The 22149-nt window shown below is 41.5% G+C and overlaps 1 protein-coding gene across 2 annotated transcripts in view; it reads right to left on the reverse strand.

Moving 5' to 3' along the window:
- Positions 1-22149, reverse strand: part of smoc2 (SPARC related modular calcium binding 2) — a 56767-nt gene that overhangs the window by 34142 nt on the left and 476 nt on the right. The window lies entirely within an intron of this gene.

Raw genomic sequence — 22149 nt, forward strand, 5'->3', positions numbered from 1 at the left:
ATAAAGAGAACCCAGTTAAACAAATGAGACAAAAATATTATCGTTGGTCATTTATTTATTGAGGAAAATGATCCAATATTACATATCTGTGAGTGGCAAAAGTATGTGAACCTTTGCTTTCAGTATCTGGTGTGACCCCCTTGTGCAGCAATAACTGCAACTAAACATTTCCGGTAACTGTTGATCAGTCCTGCACACTGGCTTGGAGGAATTTTAGCCCATTCCTCCGTACAGAACAGCTTCAACTCTGGGATGTTGGTGGGTTTCCTCACATGAACTGCTCGCTTCAGGTCCTTCCACAACATTTCCATTGAATTAAGATCAGGACCTTGACTTGGCCATTCCAAAACATTAACTTTATTCTTCTTTAACCATTCTTTGGTAGAACAACTTGTGTGCTTAGGGTCATTGTCTTGCTGCATGACCCACCTTCTCTTGAGATTCAGTTCATGGACAGATGTTCTGACATTTTCCTTTAGAATTTGCTGGTATAATTCAGATTTCATTGTTCCATCAATGATGGCAAGCCGTCCTGGCCCAGATGCAACAAAACAGGCCCAAACCACGATACTACCACCAACATGTTTCAATGATGGGATGAGGTTCTTATGCTGGAATCCAGTGCTTTCCTTTCTCCAAACATAACGCTTCTCATTTAAACCAAAAAGTTCTATTTTGGTCTCATCCGTCCACAAAACATTTTTCCAATAGCCTTCTGGCTTGTCCACGTGATCTTTAGCAAACTGCAGATGAGCAGCAATGTTCTTTTTGGAGAGCAGTGGCTTTCTCCTTACAACCCTGCCATGCACACCATTGTTGTTTAGTGTTCTCCTGATGGTGGACTCCTGTACATGAACATTATCCAATGTGAGAGAGGCCTTCAGTTGCTTAGAAGTTACCCTGGGGTCCTTTGTGACCTCGCCGACTATTACATGCCTTGCTGTTGGAGTGATCTTTGTTGGTCGACCACTCCTGGGGAGGGTAACAATGGTCTTGAATTTCCTCCATTTGTACACAGTCTGTCTGACTGTGGATTGGTGGAGTCCAAACTCTTTAGAGATGGTTTTGTAACCTTTTCCAGCCTGATGAGCATCAACAATGCTTTTTCTGAGGTCCTCAGAAATCTCCTTTGTTCGTGCCATGATGCACTTCCACAAACATGTGTTGTGAAGATCAGACTTTGATAGATCCCTGTTCTTTAAATAAAACAGGGTGCCCACTGACACCTGATTGTCATCCCATTGATTGAAAACACCTGATTCTAATTTCACCTTCAAATTAACTGCTAATCGTAGAGGTTCACATACTTTTGCCACTCACAGATATGTAATATTGGATCATTTTCCTCAATAAATAAAAGACCAAGTATAATATTTTTGTCTCATTTGTTTAGCTGGGTTCTCTTTATCTTCTTTTAGGACTTGTGTGAAAATCTGATGATGTTTTAGGTCATATTTATGCAGAAATATAGAAAATTTTAAAGGGTTCACAAACTTTCAAGCACCACTGTACATCTTTGCTGCATCATGAAGCCATGGAATACGGATTCATGGAAAATAAAAAATATAATACAAAGCACGGATCTTTTATTCACAGATATGTGATTTTCTGTGAAATACCAATAGTAAATTAATAAAGTAAACATATAAATGCAGGTAAGATATTTTAATTATGAGCTTCAGCAGTCCAAACATTTAATTGTATTAGACTTCTTAATTTTTTATCTGTGATGCATCATCCGTATGAAATCCGTAACCAGTCTGTAATATACTGAAATGTCCATGACCAATCCGTAAGTTATTAGCATCCATGATGTATCCGTATTAAAATCTGTAACCACTCCATATTTTGCAGTGGCAAACCATTACTATTAGAGCTGGGACTTGAGCTTAGCCAAAACCTAGCCAGACACACCAAAAAAGCAACAGGGCAAAGGATTTTGCAAGGGATTAGCGGCAGGCTGCCAGGTAGCTCCGTTGTGTGTAGTTGTCGATGTTGATTTAAAAGTAGCTCGGTAAATTACAGAGGGAAATGAATATTTAACTCTGACTGAAAAATACTCTGGCGAGTGTGCGTGGAAGAAGAGTCTGGAGACAGAAATCTTAGTTTCTTGGTCATTAGCCTGTGCTATTTGCTCTCAATAGCACTGGCTTGACCGCTTTATTAGCATTTGCTAACACTACTGATGAACGCTACACCAGCTGGAAGGTGACTTCACTGCTGCGCTGACAGCACTGACTCACAATTAAGCTTGCTTTGGACTTTGAGAAGACTGAGGGCAATAAACTTTTGGTCCCTCCCACTATAAATCAAAATCTGATTGGTTAATTCATCTGTCACTTTCTACATAAACATACACTGCCATGGCCTTCTATCCCGGCAATGAAGTCCTAACCAGTGAGTGAACAGCTCTAAACTCTTCTCAGCCTAGAGACAACAAACAAAAAAAATCTCACTGGATAACTTGATTTTAATGTTTTCAGGACAGTAACCCTTTCACTTCTGAAGCAAATTTGAAAGAAATTGAGACCAAATTAGAATTAGAAGAGAATAATTATAATGAAATTATGAAAGAAAGAAAGAAAGAAAGAAAGAAAGAAAGAAAGAAAGAAAGAAAGAAAGAAATTAAATATAACTTTTGAAATACTGATAAGTTTGGGCCTTCTCTGAAGGCCTAGAAGGCCCTGACGGTTCCCCTCTGGTATTTTGTATCCTTTTTTTTATTATATTTCCACAGTCCGTGACCTATCCATATTTTGTCAACCACTGGAGTATGTGCATGTATTGTTTTAAAGTCCAAGTCATACCGTACAGTATGACCCGGGATAATGTGCTACGACTTGGAAAAAACTTCCATGACCATTCCTAAGTTGAATGCATTTATTTATCTGAGTGGTAGGTGTAGAGCTCTCTGAGGTGTGGGTGGAGCACAGAGGACGGCAGGACAAAGCTTCAGGTATGAAATAGGCTTTTATTGCCAGGCTTTTCAGTGTAACAATATAGCTTTATTCTGGTAAAAACACACACACGCTGTGTTCTTGTCCCGGGAAGAGCTCTCCTCTGCTCTCCCTCTGCCTCCTTAAATAGGGCGCGGTTACTGGGGAGACACACAAACACAGGTTAATTACCATCAGGTGTAGTGATTCTGCCACTCACCTTCCCTGGCTCCGCCCCCCTGTCACAGACCGGCGCTTGACCACGCCCCTGCTGCCACAGTAGGACCAACCAATGTTATAGTCAGGATTATAGTTGTGGTGTGACTGCTCCAGACTGGAACTATCCATCCATCCATCCGTTATCTGTAGCCACTTATCCTGTTCTACAGGGTCGCAGGCAAGCTGGAGCCTGTCCCAGCTGACTACGGGCGAGAGGCAGGGTACACCCTGAACAAGTCGCCAGGTCATCGCAGGGCTGACACATAGAGACAAACAACCATTCACACTCACACCTACGGTCAATTTAGAGCCACCAATTAGCCTAACCTGCATGTCTTTGGACTGTGGGGGAAACCGGAGCACCCGGAGGAAACCCACGTAGACATGGGGAGAACATGCAAACTGCACATAGAAAGGCCCTTGCCACGAACCCAGGACCTTCTTGCTGTAAGATGATAGTGCTAACCACTACACCACTGTGCCACTACACCCAGACTGGAACTAAATTCAGGAATAGGTATAGTCATAGTTGTAGTTATCAGTGTTGTGGAACTGGGTCCTTACACACCCTTTTTGAATTTTTGAAATGGCAGTTTCTCTGCATGATGTGTTTTGTGTCCACGATCACCTGAGAATTGTGTTTTTTATGTTAGTGTTAGAATTTTCTTTTCACCTCATTTACATTACATTTAATTGACCTTTTCTGTAATTTCGCTTGAGATTTTGGCCTTTTAAGGGCCTGTTTTGCTGTTAAATATATATACAGTCACCGGCCAATTTAATAAGAACTTGTTTTGATACTAAGACTCCTGTTTGTGGCTGGTAGGAGTGGAACCCAATGTGGTCTTCTGCTGTTGCATTTTGAGATGCTTTTCTGCTCACCACGGTTGTAAAAAGTTACTATGAGTTGCTATATTCTTCCTGGCAGCTTGAACCAATTTGGCCATTTTCCTCTGACCTCTCTTATCAACAAGGCGTTTGTTTCCACCCACAGAACTGTTACTGGAATACTCAAACCAGTCCATCTGGCACCAACACCCATGCCACAGTGAAGGTCACAGAGATAAAAAATTTTCCCATCCTGATGTTTGAAGTGAACATTAACTGAAGCTCTTGACTTGTATAGGCATGATTTTATGCATTGTGCTGCTGTCCAGGGATTGGCTAATTAGATAACTGCATAAAATAGCAGGTGTTATATTAGGGCAGTGGGCATGTGCTGTCCTTGACCGCCAATGGAGTCAATGGAGTAGGAAGGCATCTCCTTCCCTCTACTAGCCTGGGGTGGTGCCTTGAGCAAGCACTAGCAATCCTTCACTCCCCATGGTCAGGGTTACGACTGAAGACTGGACTTGGCAGACTGCGCGGAGGAGACCACCACCTGGTGGTTCAACAGGCAGGAAGGCGGACCCAGCAAAGCGTTTGCAGGGCGCGACCAGGGCACAGTGCAACATGTAGAACATTGTTGGCCATCCACTGGATCCGAAACTGGCTCCAGCTGTCTTGATTCTGTCTTGCCCCTGGACCCAGTTAGGTCGGGACGAGAGAGTGAGGCTGACGGCTGCGCAACTCTCCCTCACTCTAATCCAAGTCACATGCAAGTCATGACTTCAAATTCAAGTCCTGTGGCGATGGGCAAGTGGCGAGGCAGCAGGTGCAGAAACACTGGAAGCTGAAGTCACAAATCTGCACACAGGTGGCCCAGGGCATAGGTTTGCTCTCTGCTGGAAAGAAGCAGCAGCGGAGTTCAGCAGCCCCCTGGATGTCTGAACAGCCCTGTTTAGGATTTGCTCTGCTCACCTCCATGGAGGAAGGGGCTAGAAAAGGTGCCCCAAACATAGTCTGCTTCACCTCACCCTGGCCAGCACACCATGGTTGGTAAGGATCCCACTCAGCGGTCGAAATATAACAAATCAGAAAATAAATAAGATAGTGAAGGTACTCAACCTTGGCATGTGGAACATGCACTCTACTGGATAACATCAAAGCAGACAGGCCGGAGAGAAGAACTGCACTAGTTGCCAGGGAACTAGCTCGCTACAATGTGGACATAGCTGCCCTCAGCAAAACACATCTAGAGGACAAGGGCCAGCTCATGGAATGTAGTGGTGGTTATACCTTCTTCTGGAGTGGTCGTAGCAGCACTGAACAGCCAGAGGCAGGTGTCGGATTTGCTGTAAAGTCCCACTTTGACCAGAAATTTACCAAACTCCCAGAGGGCATCAATGATCGCCTGATGACACTTCAACTCCCACTTGTAGGCAAGAAGAATGCAACGCTGATTAGTGCTTATGCTTCCACAATAGGTGAGGCACATCATGGGGGCAGCACGGTGGTGTAGTGGTTAGCACTGTCGCTTCACAGCAAGAAGGTCCTGGGTTCGAGCCCAGTGGCCAATGAGGGACTTTCTGTGTGGAGTTTGCATGTTCTCCCTGTGTCTGCATGGGTATCCTCTGGGTGCACCGGCTTCCCCCACAGTCCAAAGACATGCAGGTTAGGCTAACTGTAAAAAATTAATTCTGAAAAACCCTGTGGGAGAATTAATAAAGTTGTGTTGTATTGTATCACCGGGGCCCAGAGGAAACAAGCTGCATGAAAGGCTTGAAGTATCACCACCTGCACTGCAGTGCCTGCTCAGATTGGTCTCATTGGTCACCTCGGAAGGGCATACCTTCAAAGCAGCTCATTTTAACCTCATCAGTCACCTCCTGACCCACAACCGCCACCCACCAAATTGAGGTCATGGTCATCTTCAACCCCGAAGGATGAACACCATCATATATATAATTAATTTTATTAAATTTTATATCCAAGATGTATTTAATATTTTACTGGCATAGACACCAGTCTAAATATTGTCCACTTCTTCCTCTGAGTAACAAAGTCTTTTTATAACAACTTTTTTGTCATTTTCGCGCTGGAAGCTTTGTCTTTAATGGAGTTTTGTGGGTGTCACCAAATGCAAATCAGCTGTGCTGTGATTACCACATGCCTGGTAATTTCATTAATATACATACACACACACACGCAAGTATGAAGAAAGTCCAAAACTTTTCCAAAACTTTTGTAAATCTTATGGAATTTTTTTTTCTTGAGATTACACAAGAAAAAGGTGAGTGTGAATGGTTGTCTGTGTCTATGTGTCAGCCCTGTGATGACCTGGCGACTTGTCCAGGGTGTACCCCGCCTTTCACCCGTAGTCAGCTGGGATAGGCTCCAGCTTGCCTGCGACCCTGTAGAACAGGATAAAGCGGCTAGAGATAATGAGATGAGATGAGATGAGATGAGATGAGATGAGATGAGATGAGATGAGATGAGATGAGATGAGATGAGATTACGCAACCATTTACATACAACTTTAATAAAGATTGGTAAATGAGGCCTGTGGTCCAAATCAAAGTACAAAGTACAAATTACACAAAAGGAGAAATGGCAGAAGTGTCATTTTTGTTTAGTTTGAACTAAAGTGTTGGCTCACATCAAGCACAGATGTACAGTTGATTACAGACTCGAAATGTTTGATGTTAAAATACAGCTATCATTGCTGCTGCTGCTTTTTTCAACAAGTGTGGTGTTTTTATGCCTATAATGAGACCCCATTCTATAAGGCTCAACACTAATGGTTTCATAATAGGAACGACTAATTTTTTTAGCCCTCGTCAAACTGCAGGTGTTCCCCGATTGTTGTGTCTTCACTCCCAGCTCCAGTTGGAGCTTTCATGCAGTGAATCGCTTTTTCAAATCCTGAATAAAAGCAACATCCACACAGTGTGCGCTGCCACTCACAGATGGATTCCCTGCCTTGTCTTGCCTGGGAAGCAAAAACGATATGTTCAAAGAGGGTCACATGTGATGCTTTTGTCTGTCTGTCAGTCTCACACCTGTGCAGTGCCTCACATACACGCACACACACACAAAGCATGTTTATATATCTGTGTATATGTGAGATGAAAAGGGAAGCCTTGCTGTTGACATTTGTGGCCAAATGTTGAAGATCTTTCATTTCATTCCTCATTTGTCTTGCTCTTATTCTCTCTCTCTCTCTCTCACACACACACACACACATACACACACACACATGGTGTAACATTTCATGCAAAATATTCAAGAGTGGGCATGAAGTGCTCACGCTCCGTTGAGTCAACAGGTGTGGGGTTTATGCAAGAGAGATCTGTGATTATACATGGCAACAAAAAAAAAACCACAAGCCAAGCTTTTCAATATCTCTCTCTTTTTTTTTTTGCAAATAAATGACTCACTTTTCACCACTAATTCTTCACCACAAAGCCTCAGAGCCTCAAAGGCCTCAAAGGCTGCAGGACCACACCTCAGTCGTATATCAGAAAAGAGGAAAGGAAACAGACACTTTGTTGGGTGAATTACTGCCTGTCCAGAAAATTAGCTCTACATGACAGCGAACAAATGAGCGTGTGTGGATGAGAGAGAGAGAGAAAGAGAGAGAGAGAGAGAGTGTGTTTAAAGGGCTTTGCACCTGGCAGAGGGGTGACTAAGAGACTAAGAGCATTTAGGGAATAGTTACCTTTCAGTGAAGGGCATCAGATCTTCTGTCATCTCTGATCATAAATCTCACATGGATTTATGGAAGAGAAGAGCAGAAGAGTGTGTGTGTGTATTACCATCCTGAGTGTGTGTGAGATGAATGTATGGGATCAGGCTGGTTTAAATCCACTGAATCTAGAGGGAGGGGAAGAAAACGCCTTGCTAATTTCTCTTTCATGTGTATAAGTGGCCGGCGTGAACTCTCTGTCCTTTCTTTCAGTTTTTCCGCTTCATCCAAGTATAAACCAGCCAATAAAAGAACAATAGTTCTTCTCAATTCAATCACCCCACTGCCCCCCCACTCCCTTTTTTTGCGCTTTATTTCATCCATTTCGGAACGAATGAATATTAACTCGTGCATGAAAGTGTCTCCTTTTTTTGCGAGTGCTGTTTGGGGTCTGTGTGTTTCCAGCTCCTGACTGACAGTGTCCCACTGTCTGAGGTCACAGAGGCCCCTCACCCTTCTCCCCCGTTTGCACTCGTCCTGTCTTCCTTTCTTTTCCTCCCCCCGTCTATCTCTCTGCAGCTGTGCCCTCGTGCCCTGTTCACTCCGTCTTTCTCGGCTGCACTGTCAGAGAACTCGGCAGGAGGTTCGAAGGAGTTGTCAAGCACCAGCTTGAGTTGCGAAATCAGGCCCTAAATGTTTTTTTTTCAACATTAAACTTATGAGCTTAATGAAATCATAATGAGAGAAATTTCAATAATATGAAAATTTGTCAGTCTTTTTTTAAATGTTAAATATTAGGCCTATTTAAAACAGCATGTAAAATAAAGAATATATACAGTTTGGTCAGAAGTTTACATACAGTGACAAATGTCATCTTGGATATGAATGTCATGGCAATATTTGGGCTTTCAGTAATTTCTTTGAACTGTTCTTTTTCTGTGGCAGAATGATTGTCCAACATACCTCTTTAATTAAAAAAAAACACTAGAATTTGGTGCACAAGTTTTAATTTTCTTTGGGTTTTCTGAAATCAACACAGGGTCAAAATTATACAAACAGCACACCTAATATTTGGGTAAATAGTCTCTTCGCAAGATTCACCTTGACCAAACATTTTTGTTTACCATGAACAAGCTTCTGGCAGAATTCTGGTTGGAGATTTCATGACTCTTCATGGTAGAATTGGTAGAGTTCAATTAAATTGTTTTTTTTTTCCTTGGCATGGACTTGACTTATTAGCACGGTCCATATCTTTTCAATAGGGCTGAAGTCAGGACTTGTTTTAAGCTTTCCTGCTTTATCCTCCGCAACCAGCTCTGATGCATGTTTGGGTTCATTGTCCTGTTGTAACTCCCAAGTCATGTTCAAGTTTCTGATGGTTTATGCTGAAGAATTCTGAGGTAGTCCTCCTTCTTTATTATCCCATCCACTTTGTGTAATGAGCCAGTTCTACTGGCAGCAAAACAGCCCCACAGCATGATGATCCTACCACCACCAGCTGGTACAGTGTCCCTCTGTACATGGTGGTCATTGTGGCCAAACAACTCAATCTTTGTCTCATCTGACCATACAGCTATCCTCCAGAAGGCTTTTTCTTTGTCTGTGTGGTCAGCTTCAAACTTTAGTTAAGCTTGAAGGTGTCAATTTTGGAGCAGGGGGTTATTTCTTGGATAACAGCCTCTCAGTCCACGGTGATCTGAACTGTAGACAGTGATCCATCAGCTTCCAGTTCATGGCAGGGCTGTGCCATGGTGGTTCCCAGGTTGTTCCTGACCATCCAAACCAATTTCCTTTCAGCTGAGGGTGACAGTTTGGGTTTTCTTGAAGCAAAGTGGCTTGGCAAAGTGACTACACCTCACAATAACTTGGATACAGTTGTTTGGACTGATCTTGGAATTTGCAGTTGTTTAGAAATAGCCCCAAGAGACATTCCGGAGTTGTGTATATCTGTGATCCTCTTTCTCTGAGCTGCACTGAGCTCCTCGGACTTTTCCATTTTACTGTGTGTTGGTCAATCCAATGAGTGCTGTAAACAAACCCTTTTTTATGAAGGCACAAAGAAGCTACCAGCTGTAGTCAATCATGATCACTAACAGGAAGTTAAGAGACCTCGGCCTTGACAAAATAAGAGACATTTTGGAAGTTTCAGCACCGCTGAATAAAATCTGAATAATAATCTTAAAATATCATATTGATTTCAATTTCTATATGTATTTTATGTCAGCAGAAAAGTAAAAGTTAAATACCATTGTGGCAGCGGGGGCGTGGTCAAGCGCCGGTCTGTGACAGGAGGGCGGAGTTGGGGAAGGTAAGTGGCAGAATCGCTTCACCTGAGTGTAATTAACCTGTGTTTTGTGTGTGTTCTCCCCAGTAAACCGCACCCTATTTAAGGAGGGAGAGTGAGAGCGGAGGGGAGTTGTTGCCGAGAGGAGACTACGGCGTGATTGTGTGTGAATCTCCGAGTATTGGTTTTTGAGTGTTAGACTGAAAAGTTTGGCAATAAAAGCCGTATATTGCACCCTGATCTCTGTCCTGCCGTCTTCTGTGCTCCACCCACACGTTGTTCTCGCTACAACCATATTTTTGCATACGTCACATGCATACCTTCTCGCATACCTTCTCACATACTTATTCACACACTACAGGCAATGGAAACACACCCAGGGCCACTCAAACTACTGGCAAAACCCAGGACGCAGGAGCTGTGAGGCATATTGTGATTTTTGCAAATACATTTCTGTAAAACCAGCAGCCTTCGGATATATATTCAAGACACATTATGAGATAAATTTACAAAAAATATGAAAAAAACCCAACCCCAGAATGAACAGATGCATATTGCTGTGGCAGAATTTTGGCAAAAAATAGTTTTTCTGTCTATAACACACCTTGACAGCTCAAGTGTATATATAAATATATGTTATATGGACATGAGTGTTTCGTTGGGAAATACACCACTCATATTTTTCATACAAGCTCCATCCGGGACATGGAGAACCAAAACTGTGACAAATGTCACTCGTGAGGAAATCGATGAATTGTTTTGATAAATGTGGGTACTTGTTTGTCAGTGTGTCTATATAATAAAAAGAAAATCACATTGGCTTGAAGATATGAAGTTTATCCTCTCATGTTGAAAAACTCAAATTTTTCATCCAAAATACTTTGCGGATCTGAGTGACATATTTAAATAATATTGGCTGGTGTTGAGTGGTCTATTAGATATATTCCATTCAGCTAGCATAATACTGAACGAGTTGAAGATGAGTAGCTGAATGGAATATATCTGATATACCACTCAAAGACAGCCATTATTATTATTATTATTATCTCATCTCATCTCATTATCTCTAGCCGCTTTATCCTTCTACAGGGTCGCAGGCAAGCTGGAGCTTATCCCAGCTGACTACAGGCGAAAGGCGGGGTACACCCTGGACAAGTCGCCAGGTCATCACAGGGCTGACACATAGGCACAGACAACCATTCACACTCACATTCACACCTACGGTCAATTTAGAGTCACCAGTTAACCTAACCTGCATGTCTTTGGACTGTGGGGGAAACCGGAGCACCCGGAGGAAACCCACGCGGACACGGGGAGAACATGCAAACTCCGCACAGAAAGGCCCTCGCCGGCCACGTGGCTCGAACCCGGACCTTTTTGCTGTGAGGCGACAGCGCTAACCACTACACCACTGTGCCGCCTATTATTATTATTATTATTATTATACAGATACACTCTCTCAGAACACTTTTCCCCAAAGCGTTTTAGCGTATCGGGCCCGATCCGCTTGCTCTGCCTGCTGATACGCTTAGTCGCTTTAGTTAAAATCCGATACGCTTAGATTTATACCGATACGTTAAATTTCCTACCCACAAGTAACTAGATACATAGGAGAGCAAATAACAGATCCATTTACATATTGATTGATATTTGTGTTAAAAAAGCGGTCTTTTTTTCCAATGTTTGTGTTGATTCTGTCAAAGTAATACCGTATGTCCGCATGGTATAATGTAAACAAACTGTAATCTGTTGGCTATGTCAAGATCACGTGTTTAAACCGTCCAATAAAAATATCAAAAGAAAACGTCAGACATCCCAGAATTTTCCGATTCATTATAAGCGATCTCATTGGCTGCTGATGTTGTCCCCCACCAGATGGACAAAGCCGATTGATTTTAATAAGCTAGGAGAAGACTCGCTGGACAATTTGATCCACATCAACATGGATGACAGCGAGATGGACTATGAGAGGGTTGCCCAACATTGGGCCAAGCAAAAGCCAAGGAGAATTAATCTGCTTTAAAGGAGCAGAAAACTTAATTCATTAGTTTGGGTTTGCAGAAAGATTATGTACTTATAAACACTCTCACAAAGTGAAGTTGTCCAAATGTGTCAAATATAGCATAATTTCAAAGAATAATCATAAGCATTTTTGGCAGTGTGATGTCACTGGGATCCATTTAACAAAAGAAGGCTCCGGATTATTCTTTGGTTAAAGGATCACAGTGACATGACACTGCCAAATATACTTATCATTATTATTTGAAATCATGCTACATTTGACACTTATTAACAAATTCTCTTAATGAATGTGTTTATAAGTACATAATCCTTCTGCAAACTTAAATATATGAATTAAGTTTTCTTTTCCTTTAAATATGTTTTAATCTTAATATAGTCCATTTAATAACGTGCCAAAATTTAAACTTTATAAGATGCAGTTGCCTTACTTTTCTTTTCAGTGTATCTTAGTTATACATATATTATGGTAATTGCATCAGAAACATTCTAAACCATTACAGTTATAGTAATACAGCAACTTATTTTAAGGTGGCAGTTCTGAGGTTCAGATACGTTTGTGATCAACAGGAGGTCATGATGATCGATTCTCTTCATTGGATTGCATAAGATGAAGCAAACCACTGTTCATATTTTCATGCACATTTTTGTTACAACACTACTTGGTCATAGATAATTAAGGTATCCCCGTAGATTTTCAATCTATCATATACCTAAGTAATCTATAATGAAACAGTTTAACTTGCATGTTGAACTTTAAGGTGAAATTTCAAATGTGTATACATTAATACAATTTAGGGCAGAAATCATTGAAACAATGGTAAAATCTATCCTATAATCATGTACCTAAAACCTCTCAGAGACCCTGAAAATGCACCCGAGAGCATCTCATTCTCATTTCATTATCTCTAGCTGCTTTATCCTTCTACAGGGTTGCAGGCAAGCTGGAGCCTATCCCAGCTGACTACGGGCGAAAGGCGAGGTACACCCTGGACAAGTCGCCAGGTCATCACAGGGCTGACACATAGACACAGACAACCATTCACACTCACATTCACACCTACGGTCAATTTAGAGTCACCAGTTAACCTAACCTGCATGTCTTTGGACTGTGGGGGAAACCGGAGCACCCGGAGGAAACCCACGCGGACACGGGGAGAACATGCAAACACCGCACAGAAAGGCCCTCGCCGGCCACGGGGCTCGAACCCGGACCTTCTTGCTGTGAGGCAACAGCACTAACCACTACACCACCGTGCCGCCCCCCGAGAGCATCTATTTTCAAAAAATTTTCCGGGGGGGCATGCCCCCGGACCCCCCTAGTTTCGCTTCGTGCCATTGGTACTAAAATTGTCTGTGTATTATCATGCCAGAATTTAGGGCTTTAATTTTTTTCTGGGGAAAACACTGATAATAATTTCCGATATTTTACTCCGATGACATCACTCCCAGTGTTTTCCTGCTGACGAGACATGCATTGTCAAAATGGCGAACCGGTTCAAAATTAAAATTCATGTGATTAACTTGCATATTTTTTGTAGATGTGTCCATAAAGAACATGACACAGTGGTGTAAAGATATGAAGTTTATCTTCTCATGTTGAAAAATACATTTACTACTCAAAGGTAAACTTCATGTTTTCACACAACCGTGTAATATCCTCTCTAAATCAAATCAAATCAAGTTTATTTGTATAGCGCTTTTAACAATAAACATTGTCGCAAAGCAGCTTTCCATAATTTGAACGACTTAAAACATGAGCTAATTTTATCCCTAATCTATCCCCAATGAGCAAGCCTGTGGCGACGGTGGCAAGGAAAAACTCCCTCAGACGACATGAGGAAGAAACCTCGAGAGGAACCAGACTCAAAAGGGAACCCATCCTCTCTACTGTGTAAAGACCCAGTGGAACAAATGCAGTGGTCAAAACAGATGTCAAAAACCTTGCTAACTACACGTGAGTGTGAAGACTGACTTGGTCAAGTTTTTGTAGAGCTACATGTCATACTGAAATGAACATAAGGCGAAACAATTCAGTTTGTAATCAGATACAGAGCATCAAAATGTCTACGATGCACCTGAGCCTTTAAGATATATGCAAAAAATAAACATACTTCAGTTCAGCAAAATCTGTAGTTTTTAGTCCTTTATCTCATATAAAATGACAAAATTTCACCATGTCAAGCATTTTCTCAGGCCGCCACAGGACATGATGATGAAGTGTCTCAAGTTCATCATCTCAGATCAACAGCTGATCGAGGAGGGAATGTCAGCCAGGACCGACTGCTATGTTGTTTAAAACAGCGATAATAAAACTCACAATTTTGGCCACCACAGAGTTCATCCAATTGAAAAGAGCCAATCCGGAAACAAAAGGGGACAGTAAAGTCCAACCCAAGACTACGACGTGAAACCATTCACAAGCGCTGTGGGAATCTCCAGCCACCCACTATGACTGTCAAACACTGTCATTTTCCAGTTTTAACAGCTGGTCGCAAGTGTCTCAAATGGAAAAAAAAAAGGACGAATGGACAACCGCTGCTCCCTCCCAGCATGGACAAGCTGGCTATCACAGCAAACAGACGGGCCACAGACGAAGAGAATAGCAAACAGATGACACCAAACTGGTCTGAAGAAGAGAGGTAGTACAATGTAAATCGTCTGTGGTTTGCTTTACGGCTCTGAAAGACCAGAGTTCGGCTTTTTTTTTTTCCTGAAGACAAACACAATGCATTCACTGAGAACAAGCGCACAGGAAGAGCAGATGAATGGAGTGTTTAAGTGAAAAGACTGAAGGTTCACTATAGTCTCAGTGTGATTCATACTCATCAAACAATATGTTTGAATAGATCTGGCTGATTCTATGCCTGAGTGAGTGTGAGGTAACGCATCTTGATGAATGTTTTTAGCTTCATAATGAGATCCCATGAAGACATAGGTGTGTGCATGTGTGTTTGTAACAGAGACGTTACTCACATACAGTTAGCATTGATGTATAGCAACTGACAATTTTTCCTGCTTCCTTAATGATGTAGTATTGTCCTCTCCAGTACAGTGAGATGGAAAGAATTACTTATTATGAAATTAGTGCCTTTCTAATCCTTTCCTTCTGTGTTTCCTTTCATTCCTTCTTGCTTTGTTCTTCATTCTCCTGTTCTTTCAATTTAAAGCTAAATTATCCCCAAGCTAGGCTATAGACATGAAAATTATGAACAGACAGTTTGCAGGGACATGTAGGAGAGCAGAGCTGCATGCAAGCAATTTTTAAATACGTTTCTTTCTCAGGGACCCACCAGCATAGTAAACCCCAAATCCTATTACCCCCCTCAAGACAGCGAAGCATTGTGGGCCTGAAAAGCTGCGTTGTGGAGGCCAGTTTCCAGCAGAGAGCACATTGTGCAGTGTTACAGCCTGGGTAAGAACAAGAGGTTATGGGTACCCCTCCTCTTTTTGCCCTAGAGGGGCCCTGGGCCCCGCTCTTTTTGCCCCTAACACCCCAGCTGTGAGGGGTCAATGGAGGCCACTGGTGGAAAGCAACAGGGCTGGTATGGATGTGTGAAGCACTTCTATTGCAAGCTTCCTGGGATTGGCTGGGAACTCATTAGTCCCCAGCTTGGTGGAAAAGGAAGAAAGTGACAGCTTTTAACCAGGCTATTAAAAGGGAAAAGTGGTTGATTGCTGTGAAAAGATGTAAGGATAAAGAAGAGAGCGGAAAAATGGACATATTTTTGTTTTCTGTGTCAGTGCATTTCTATGTGTGTGTGGGGTTTTAGCTAATCTGCCCACAGGCCAGGCTGGATGAGTTTATGAGATCACGCATCGTCCGTCATCCATCCGTCGTTCACTGTCATCCATCGTCACTGTCCATCCACAATTTACAAAAATCGCTACTCCTTCTACAGGATTTCAATCAAACTCTCATACAATGTTCCCTAGGTGGGTGTGCATAAAAGTTGTCAAGATGGTGGCACCATATTTATGATTTTATGAGCGTCTTGGCTGGTATGAGCTACAGCCTCATTGAGGCTATTTTTTTTTTTTTTATCTGAACAAATCGGATTATCCATACACAGATTTAATCAGAGATATGCAAAAGGAACGAGTCGTTTGAATAGGTTACAAAAAAAAATCCCACACGGATGAAAGCATTTGCTCAAATCCAAACCAAGAAGACATTCATGAACTAGAAGCTCTGTCAAATACCAACCTTGTGATTGAAACAATACCACATACTGTGTCTCACGCAGACTATTCCCACTAAACAAAACAAAAATCCATTCTCAATTACTTTTCAAACCAGAATAACACTGATATGTCTGTCTACAAGTTAGAAAAATATACTAGAGTTTTTCTCCTTCCCAAGTTTGAGTCACACTGCACAAAATATTAGTTCAATGTGGAAATGTGGTGAAACGTGTGGGCTTGGATTTCGATGGTATAGAAACACTGCAGCAAAAATAGTGTTCGTAGCATGAAGAGGTAGCTATCAACACCAGTTTAACACCTTGGAGAAGGATCATGTGACAACAGTGCATCATCTGACGTCTTCACTTTGTCATTGCGTCTGAAGAAAGGGAAAGATTTAATGAAAATCTGTGTGTGATCCCAGCTACAACACTCGTCTAACAATGTACATGTATGTGCAGAATATGATATTGCTTCTTAAACCATACTATGGTTTAATTCTCGATTCTGATTGGTCAGAACCATGGCACTGGCAATAGGTATTGATTAATTTACCTTAACAATAGGTGTAACAGTAGTGCTGCTGCAAAGCAAATAATTTCTAAAGTATTTAGCATCTATGGAAGGGGTCTCCAGTGTCAGTCCTTTCCAGTTTCTTGATAACATGACTTTTTTGACTTATCAACCTCAGAAGAGAGAAAGAACACAGGGAACGACTGTTTATAGCTGCTAAGTGATAACAGGAAGTAACTTGTTTCATTGACTTGCTCCACAACTTGAAAAGTAACTCGGCTTTGAGTCAGGCTGCAACACACCACCCCGTCATTGATTATTTTCTCCAAAAAGTAAACCCCCCTCCCATGTGTTTTATTTCTGACATATACAACTAGATATTGGTGAAACCGAAGGTCTGAAGGTCTGAGATACACTGAACGTCTGATAAGTCAGTGTCTGATTGTGAATGTACATTTGTGTGCAGGAATGCAAGAATGCAGTGTGTGTGTCTGCACAATGCAACACTGCCTCCCACATTCCTGGTTGCGAGTAGGGAGCGTGGTTAACTACCTAAAGTTATTTGTTAACATTTGGTTGTGAAGCATCTCTGCATGGCCAGCAAATAATGAGGCTGGGGGCAGCAGCGGTGGAACTAACCCCTAAATCAAACAGCTCCCCAGCTGACACTGCACATTCCTCTGCACTCTCATTTATACACATGCTCATACACATGCATATTTTTGCAGATGTCCTGGTCTGATATCATATGAGCAAGGTAATTGCCAAATGGTACCATCCATCCATCCATTATCCGTAACCGCTTATCCTATGCAGGATCGCTGGTAAGCTGGAGCCTATCCCAGCTGACTATGGGTGAGAGGCAGGGTACACCCTGGACAAGTCACCAGGTCATCGCAGGGCTGACACATAGAGACAAACAACCATTCACACTCACTTTCACACCTACGGTCAATTTAGAGCCACCAATTAGCCTAACCTGCATGTCTTTGGACTGTGGGGGAAACCGGAACACCCAGAGGAAACCCACACAGACACGGGGAGAACATGCAAACTCCACACAGAAAGGCCCTCATCGGCTGCTGGGCTCGAACCCAGAACCTTTTTGCTGTGAGGTGACAGTGCTAACCACTACACCACTGTGCTGCCCAAATGGCACCATTCTTAGAAAAAAAAGAGTATGAAACTGTACCTTTTTCCTAGTACTCTCAAACCACTGAATTTGGTCATTTGCCAATTTCTGGTCATTTGAAAATTTCCAATTTCCACCCACTATTCAGCTCGCTGCAATCACATGACAGCTTCCTCTGAGACACATGAAGCCAAGCTCTGTATCTTTTCAACCTAGTGTTTATGCTGCATCACACGTCAGTATAACACACTCAGAGGAAAGTGCTATCTACCCTCTTCTGCATACAAGAACTCACAATTGTTTAAAGAATATGCCATCCCTCTCTCATCACCTTAAATAATTTCAAGGTTTACCACACTACACACTGGATACAAGGAACAAAATGTACAAAAGATGCACACCTGACAAGGAAAGCATGAAGAGAGTGTAAAAAGTAAATGAACATGCACCAACATGCCAGCTGGTTGACGCTGAAAAGAGGTCATGTGATCAGCATTGTATTTTATGTCTTCTCTATTTTATGTCTTCTCTGAACATAATCAGAGTCTTGGATGGCTTGAAACAATTTGGTTGATATTTCTTCCAGACTGCTGTCATCAGTCCAACCTGTAAGAAGATCTGTACTGTTAAATCAGGACAACTTAAGAAACCAATTCTACTTTATTACTGTGAAATTGGCTTTCCCTGGCACAGACTGTGAAGTGTGCAAAGTGCGTACCAAAAAACCTGCAGGAACTCAGCAGTTTATTTTCTTGCTCTCCTATCCGACTCTCGGGTCGATTTGTACTTTTACCCCAGCAAATATGCGCAATCCTGTAGATGCCCTTGAGACCAAATTGCCAAAGGCCCTCAATTCATGGATAGTTGGCCTGGCGCAGACTAGCAGGGAAGCAGATGCCAGCAAAGGGGGGGGACGACATTGACAGCCACTGTATCTCTGCCCCTGGTGCTAACAACCCACATCAGCACCAGTTCGACACACTCAATACCAGGAATGCCCCCTTTGCAAATCCCCTAAGATGCAAAACCACACTAAAACTGCTTGATTGGCTTGGGAAGCACATTCAACACACATTTGTACAGAGCTGACAGAACCAGAACTCGATTGAAAACAAAGATAAGCCCAAGATTGGCTTGGAATCTACACAATTTTGTGGGCTAAATTTTTAATGCTGATTATGTTTAAAGGCCAAAATAAAAATTACAGCTTTTTTTCAGACTAAAGCACATATATCTCAAAGCCTGTCAAACAGACACAAATATTGACTGCTTACCAACATTTATGGATTATAAAGTGGGCTATTTCCTTGCTGGCACACACAGAGTATTGGTTTCCCATAAGTGCTCAGACTAGCTTCTCTGTCAAAGCCAGCTCTGTTCCTTCTCCTCGCTCCCATAGGCCTGTCTCTAGTGGCTATGGGGTAATGAAGAGCGGCTTCCCGCAGTCACTGGGCTGGGTGTGTGTGTGTACACACACCGCTGGCCGCAGAAGCTGTTACATATTTGGCAGGACTGTGAATCTCACACTGTTCCAGGCAGTGGACAGGTACACCACGCTGTGCCAAGTCTTGGCATCAGGAGGATATGTACTGATAGTGCACCTGTGATTCAGTGTGTTTCATGTTACACCAAGAAAGGCTTAACTGATTGATATATGTGGGGTTTTTTTTGTTTGTTTGTTTGTTTTGTTTTTTAACTTTGTTTTAGGTGCTTTTTGTGTTTCTCACCAGCTAGTGACATTCAGAACGAACCTGACTTTCAGCACCTACACAAAACATTTTGGCTGGTAAAACAGTTCTCAAAGTGCATGCCAGATTCTGTGGCCTAAAAATAACGTCCTCACAATAACACAAGCTGACCAAAGTATAAGCTTGGGCTGGGGTTGCACAATGAACATTTCTCGAGAATACTGCGAGACTCTGAGACTCTGAGCCACTCAGAAATGTTTCGCAGTGAAAGGAAACGTTCATGCTCTCATGACTGGATATACTGCAAAAAAAACTTTTCGTAGGCAAAAATGGGCTGTGTTGTACTTTGTTTCTGACATGCAGTCAACAATTTAAAAACCTTGCCTTCCTCAGGCGCATCAGTCACCACAATGTTAAAAAATAAGAGAGAAATTTGGTGTTTTGACTTTGAAATGAAGAAGCTATAACCACTGCAGTCCAATCAAATACAACTAGCAACTTAATACTATATACTGATTAATAAATCAGTATATGATTTAGTACCGGTATATGATCATATATGTAGTATATATGTAGCATGGACATAGCATGAGTGCTTCATTATCATCAGAAACATCGCCATAATTTAACTTTCAAAATTTTTATTTCATTTTCGTCCTCGTCAGGGTGATGGTGGATCCGACGTCTATCCCGGGAACACTGATCGTAAGGCGGGAATACACCCTGAACGAGACGTCAGTCCATTCCAGAACACCACACACACTCATCCACACTTCATGGCAGTTTATGTTAGCCAATCCACCTAGGTACATGCTTCTGAGAAGTGGGAGGAAACCTGAGAACCCGGAGGAAATCCGTACAGGAGAAGGTACGAAACTCCATCCAAGACAGTAACCGGAGCTGTAATGTAATGTGGCAACTCGACTTCCCAACCAAAGTATATGAAATACACTAAGGCAGAGATGCTGAACTCAGCTTACACTTTCACAGGTTGGATAATTATCAGAAGAGTGAAAATCACAGAGGAAAAGTGAAAAAGGAAAGAAAAGGGTTGATCAGAGGAGGCTGCTCATGCCATGTGCACATCATAATAAAGTTTCCTGCACCATCACACTTTCCTCAGTATAATGATGATGAAAATGATCATAATCTTTATGAATTGTCGATAGAGCAATGTTTATAATGCACTTAATTCAGCCTAAGTATGCTTAGTGCACGATGTTTAGTTGTAGACACACTGACAAATTCTTTCATAATTTACATTTTGGAGTATCAAGATAGCTTATAAAGCATAATGCATTTTCAGAAACAATGCATTGTGTTAGGTATGCTCTTCATAGAAAGTGTTTCTGAGTTGCCCTCACAACCATCATCATCAACAACATCATCAACCTCTCAAAGTTTTACAGCCCCATAAAGTCATCAGCACCATCATCAACACGAATGCTCAAGCTTTCTTAGAAAACAAAGGTCTCCTTGTTTCTCCATGCATCTCTTGCAAAAGTTCATAAAGAACATTATCTCAAAAATTTTCATCATCACATTCAGCATCATGATCCAGACATTCCCTATAAACTTCCGCAGCAGTGCATTTCCCAGCAGATCTCTTTAAAGTCAAATCTAGAACCATTAAAGGTTCTTTGGTTGTTCTTTAAGGTTCTCTACATAAACAACTTGCTGTTTCCTGATGAGGTTCAAAAGATGCACTTTTATGAAAATAATAACCCTGAACTATTCAAAGAACCATTCCTTTATGGAAAAACCACAACCCTGGGAATTATATATATATATATATATATATATATATATATATATATATATATATATATATATATATATATATATATATATACTACTGTTCAAAAGTTTGGGGTCACTTTGAAATGCCCTTATTTTTGAAAGAAAAGCACTGTTCTTTTCAATGAAGATCACTTCAAACTAATCAGAAATACACTCTATACATTGCTAATGTGGTAAATGACGATTCTAGCTAAATTCTACTAAATGTCTGGTTTTTGGTGCAATATCTCCATAGGTGTATAGAGGCCCATTTCCAGCAACTATCACTCCAGTGTTCTAATGGTACAATGTGTTTGCTCATTGCCTCAGAAGGCTAATGGATGATTAGAAAACCCTTGTACAATCATGTTAGCACAGCTGAAAACAGTTTAGCTCTTTAGAGAAGCTATAAAACTGACCTTCCTTTGAGCAGATTGAGTTTCTGGAGCATCACATTTGTGGGGTCGATTAAATGCTCAAAATGGCCAGAAAAATGTCTTGACTATATTTTCTATTCATTTTACAATTTATGGTGGTAAATAAAAGTGTGACTTTTCATGGAAAACACAAAATTGTCTGGGTGACCCCAAACTTTTGAATGGTAGTGTGTGTGTATATATATATATATATATATATATATATATATATATATATATATATATATATATATACACACACACAGGTGAAAGTGTATTTGAATATGTTGACAGGATGTGAACTATATGATTGCACTTTTTTAAGAATGAATGATGTAAAAAAAAAAAGTGAAAAATAAAAACACTTGCACATGTAGAAACATAACCACGTGTGCTGGTTGTATTTCACGCGTGGTCTTTAAATTCATCACCACCATCGTAAACAAGAATGCTAAATCCTCCTCAGAAGCT

The sequence above is a fragment of the Neoarius graeffei genome, chromosome 7 (genome assembly GCF_027579695.1).
Source record: "Neoarius graeffei isolate fNeoGra1 chromosome 7, fNeoGra1.pri, whole genome shotgun sequence".
NCBI lineage: Eukaryota > Metazoa > Chordata > Actinopteri > Siluriformes > Ariidae > Neoarius > Neoarius graeffei.